Below are 6,123 nucleotides of genomic sequence, written 5' to 3'. Positions count from 1 at the left end.
GAGAGATGAGAGTGATTTTTTATTTCAAATTTTGAGACTTTATTTGGGTGTTAAAATTGACCTAAAACTGACCCTAATACCTTATATAGTCACCCATTAAATTACCCAAAAGACTTCTCACTTAAATGGGTCTTTTTATGAAGTCAAAATGCTTAAAATACGACTTTTACGAATCTGGGAAGTAGTTGCTCGTCCCTAGCTTAATTTCACGATTTATTTTTGAAATCCAAGTTGAGTCAGTGAACTTCATGTAGGAACCACGTCACGAGTCCAAGTTCAAATCTCCCCGTGATGGTTGCGTGTCGCGTAGCAACCACCAAAATCCTGCTCCACACAGGCTGCTTTGGCAGCCTGCTCGCCCAAGTTAGGGTCCTTCCCACGGTTCCATACGGTGGTCCTTGGGGTGTCGTGAATGTACGTTTTGACCCTATATACTAAATTTTACCTGTTGAAAGTATTTTTACAAGTTTTAGATAACCCTCCGAAACCTTCACCAAACATAGGAACGTCAACTAGTTAAATTTCGCTAGTTTTTGGACGTCAAGGATTTTCTTTAATGCTATGGTTCCAAGACTTTTCTAACAAGTTATTTACACTAAATTGGGTTTAAATCATCATTATACAACATTATGAGGATCTATTATGAGTCATGAAATTTAAGGGGTGTTACAATATCCTACCCTTAGAAAAATTTGTCCCTGAATTACACTTTAAACTTTCTATTCGGAAAAAGGAATAGACTCAAGACTAGCAGCCAACCAACCAGCAATATCATAATGAGTCACCACTCATAGGAGGAATTTCAACTCCTTTCAACATATAATGATAGCATTAACACAAACGAACTCAATCCACAACTCATGACACATAAGAGCTCATCATTTACATCACCTAAGGAGGAATTACCTTTTCCATTTCAATATGAGCTCAATCATGAACAATTTCAAAGATTTGACATGCTAATTTCTTATAAATACAACACCAAAACATGCCAACAATACTTCTCATGAAAGAAATATAACACATTACATATTTAAGTGCAAGTTATCATCAGGGTCATATTTCACAAAAACTACATTTAGGAATGAATTTCTACAAGAATATGCACATACTAGATAAACACGATAGTTCAACATTATTCATGTAACTCATTTAAGAGAAAGCTACTAACCTTACTTTGGCTAGAAGTATGGGAAAAAGATGAGGATGGCGGGTCTTCATGTCGGTCTCGGCCACCCATGTTGCACCCACAATAAGGTGGTTCCTCCATAAAACTTTTACCGAGGCAACCTCCTTAGTCCTAAATTTCTTTACTTAACGATCCAAGATTTCAACTGGGACCTGTTCATAAGAAAGGTCCTCTTTTACCTCTAAACCTTATAGAGGGAGAATCAACACCGTATCACCTATGCATTTCTTGATCATAGATACAGGGAAAACCGAATGGACCGAGGTCAATTCGATTGAAAACTTTAACTCATACGCCAGTTTCCCTAGCATTTTCAAAATTTTATAAGGCCCCACATAACGGGGACTAAGATTTCCCTTCTTTCCAAACCTCATCACCCCTTTCATGGGTGAAATTTTCAAATAAACCCAATCTCCTTCTTTGAATTCAAGGTTCCTCTTTCTATTGTCGGCATAGGATTTTTGTCGACTGTAAGACGTCTTCAACCACTGTATTATGATTCGAACCTTTTCCATGGCATCATACACTAATTCAGGGCTAAGAAGAGCAAACTCACCCACTTCAAACTATCCAATCGGGGACAGACACCTCCTACCATAAAGTGCTTCAAAAGGTGCCATACTAATACTTGCATGGTAGCTATTGTTGTAGATAACTCTGTCAAAGGTAGTTGATCATACCAATTTTCTTTGAAATAAATCACACAAACCCTCAACATGTCTTCTAGAGTTTGAATTGTTCGCTCTGCTTGTCCATCCGTTTGTGGGTGGAAGACGGTGCTAAGCTTGACTCGAGTACTAAGCCAATTTTGGAAAGATCTCTAAGAATGTGAAGTGAATTGGGATCCTCTATACAAAATAATCAAGAAGGGGGGCCCATGTAACTTCACAATCTCCTTAACATACAATTTATCATACTCCTCCGCCGAGTAAGAAACTTTTACAGGAAGGAAGTGGGATGCCTGAGTCAATCTATCCACTATTACCCAAATTGAGTCATATTATCTACGTTGTTCAAGGAAAATCTACCACGAAGTTCATGTTGACATCTTCCCACTTCCAAGTGGGGATATCAATATGTTGGGTTAGACCACCAGGGCCTTGATGCTTGGATTTGACTTGTTGACAATTTGGGCACCTCGAAATGAACTTAGCTACCTCTGTTTTCATTTAATTCCACCAATAGATATCACACAAGTTATGATACATCTTGGTGGACTACGGATGGATGGAGTGTCGGGATCCATGAGCTTCATGCATGATTTTATCACTTAGAACATCCACATCCGGTACACATAATCTTCCTTGGTACCTAAGTACCCCATTCTCTCCTTGGGAGAAAGATTCATTATTCTTGCTAAGGACGGATTCTTTCAACTCCATCAATAGAGGAACAAGATGTTGCTTGGACTTCACATCAACCACTAGAGATGACTCGGAGTTACGACGGACCATGAAACCACCCCCTGAAGATTCTTCTATTCGGACACCTAACCAGGCCAACCAATGATCCTCTTTGACTAATTCTTTCTTCTCATCAGTCATATGAGCCACCCTACCCATAGACACTCGGCTTAGTTCATGTGCAACCACATTAGATTTTTCGGGATGGTAAAGGACACTCATGTCATAATTCTTTAAAAGTTTTAACCATCTTCTTTGTCGTAGATTCAAGTATTTTTTGAGTGAATACATATTGTAGACTCTAGTGATCGGTGAACACATCAACATGTACCCCATAGAGACAATGTCTCCAAATTTTCAAGGCAAACACTACCGCCGCAAGGTCAAGGTCATGAGTTGGGTAATTATTCTCATGTGGCTTGAGTTGCCTAGAGGCATACGCTGTTACTTTTTCATGTTGAATAACTACACACGCTAGACCTACTCAGGAGGCATCAAAATAAATCACAAACCTTCGGTAAGGTCGATACTGGAGCGAAGGTGAGTCTGTCCTTCAATAATTGGAAGCTCTTTCACATGATTCCGACCATTTGAAATTGGAATTTTTTTGGGTTAAGGTCGTTAGTGGAGATGTGATAGATGAAAATCCCTCAACAAACATCCTATAGTAACCAACCAACCCTAAAAAAACATTGAATGTTGATTGGATTCAAAGGTCTAGGCAAACTTTTGACCACTTCCGTCTTCCTTGGATAAAACTCTACCCCTTCACTAGTGACAATGTGACCAAGAAATGAAACCGATCTTAACCAAAACACACACTTGCTAAACTTAGCAAAAAGTTGGTTATCCTTGAGAACTAGCAAAACTGTCCTCAAGTGTCTCATATGATCATTCTCACTCCTAGATTATATAAAAATGTCATCAATGAAGACAATCACAAAAAAATCAATATACTTTCTAAAAACTAGATTCAGAAGGTCTATGAATGCCACCGGGGCATTTGTTAGACCAAATAACATCAGTAGGAATTCAAAGTGACCATATCTTGTTCAGAATGTCAATTTTCGAATATCAACCTCCCTCACTCTAAGTTGGTGATAACCTAATCTCAAATCAATCTTTGAAAAGTGCCACACTCCTAGAATTGATCAAACAAGTCATCAATCCTAAGGAACGGGTACTTATTTTGTATAGTGACTTTGTTCAATTGACGATACTCAATACACTTTCTCAAAGACCCATCCATCTTTTACACAAACAATACCGGGGCACCCCATGAAGATATGATTGGTTGAGTAAAACCCTTATCTAGCAAAACCTTGAGTTGATCCTTTAGTTCTTTCAACTTGGTCGGGGCCATCCGATAAGGAGGGATTGAAATAGGTTGTGCATCGGTCAATAAATCTATGCTGAAGTCAATCTCCCGCTGGGGAGGAATTCCGGGAAGATCATCGGAAAAGACCTCCAGAAATTCCCTCATCACGGGTACCAACTCCATTGTAAGGACCTTAGATTCAAGATCCCTAAATCTTACTATATGGTAGAGACAACTCTTTGTAATCAATTTTCAAGCTTTTAGGCATGAAATGATCTTACCCCTAGGATTTGAGTTTCCTCCCTTCCACTCAAAAATGGGTTCATATGGAAACCCTTGTCCTACAATCAATAGAGGCAAAGAAAGCATGCAACCAATCCATTCCCAATATGACATCAAAATCTAGCATATCTAGTTCTATCAAGTCAACTAATGTAACTCAATTGGGCAAGGAAATAGGAAAACATTTATATACTCTCTTAACCACCACGGAATCACCCACCGGTGTAGAAACCGAAAAAGGTTCGTCTAATATGTCGGGTAGTATTTCAAATTTCATGGCTACAAGAGGGTCACAAATTCCAATATAGCTCCCGGATCCAACAAAGCATATACATCAAAGAGAAACAATTATAATATACCGGTAACCACGTCAAGTGAGCTATCTTGATCACTTCAAGGTTTGCGAGCATAAAAGTGATTCTTCTTAGGAGCATCTGAATTTGGGGTACTTGCTTGAGCTTGAAATTTTCCCTTCCTTGAGCTGTCATCATAGGACAATCTCTATTCATGTGACCACTCTTTCCACAACCATAGTAATTTCCCGTGCCAACTAAGCACTTACCATTATGTCTCTTATATCATTTTGCACAAAGAGGCTTCTCAACATAAGATCTTTTACCTTTCCCCTCTTGGGGATTGGGAGTAGGAACCTTACTCTTGTTAACCCTTGGAGAATTAGAAGGTCCTTTATTGGAAAATATTTTCTTGAACCTTGGCTTGTCTTCAACCTCAAATTTAGTCTTACAAGAATTCCCATCTTCGGTTATTACCTTCTACAACTCCCTACCAACTTTCTTAAGCTTTTGTTCCTCAATTTGTTCCGCATGAACCATAAGACGAGAGATGTCCATGCTAAGAATCAACTTATCCAACCTACACTCATTAACCACAAGGTCGGATATCCTCGTACCAAATTTGTTCATCTTCGCTTTAGAATCTGCAACCATAGTAATGGCATACTTGGATAGTTGAGTGAACTTGAGGCTATACTCCTTCACGCTCATACTCCCTTGACGAAGATTGATGAATTATTGAATTTTTCTCTCCCTTAGTTCCAAGGGAAAGAACCTATCAAGGAAAGTCGTCTTGAAAGATCGCCAAGTAATCCGGCCTTCTATAACTGGCCTTTCATTCTTCCATTTGCTCATACCAAACTTGAGCTACGTCTTTGAGTTGGTAGGCGGCTAGTTTTGCCTTTTGTTGAGAGGAAACACCCGTAGCATCAAGAACTTTGAACACTTCATCAATGAACCCTTGTGGGTCCTCCTCCATCTTATAACAAAAGAAAGTAGGGGGATTCATCCTTATGAAATCCCTAGTCCTTGAATTGGTGGTGTTAGCATTAGGGTTCACTTGCACCCTTGCATCCCTAGAAACTTGGGGAGCCAACACTTAAGTCAATCTATGTATGGCCGACCTTATCTCAACGTTAGAGACAGCCCCTTCACTATAGGAACTTGAGTGTTTTGAGGAGCCTGAGGGGGAACCGCCTCATTCAAATTCTCCTCTTTGGCCCTTTGAGCATTGTTCTTCCTTGTATTCATTGCCTATAAGCAAAAATAAAACGATTAGAAGAATGACTAAATAGAGCTAGGACACGTAGGAACGACTAAGAAATAACAAGAGAGTGAAAATTCCTAAGCATTACAAAGTCTCTCATTCATAAGTGTGACACGCTTCACAATTATGAATAAGACCCTACATAGACGTGTTTTATTGAGACATCAAACCTAAGATTTACTTTAACATAATGCTCTGATACCATGTTTGTAATGACCTAAAGTAAACCCTAGTCGTTACCGGCGTCGTCGTCCTCAAAGTAGACTATGACAAGCCTTTTAGCATTCTTCATCACATATCATAGGTCAAAAGTACCGAAACATTAAAACTTTTCTATACAACAAAGTATACTTGGAATTTTTGATATATCA

This window comes from Solanum lycopersicum, chromosome 6, assembly GCF_036512215.1.
Source record: "Solanum lycopersicum chromosome 6, SLM_r2.1".
In the NCBI taxonomy this organism is placed as follows: Eukaryota; Viridiplantae; Streptophyta; class Magnoliopsida; order Solanales; family Solanaceae; genus Solanum; species Solanum lycopersicum.
This window is presented reverse-complemented; position numbering follows the sequence as displayed.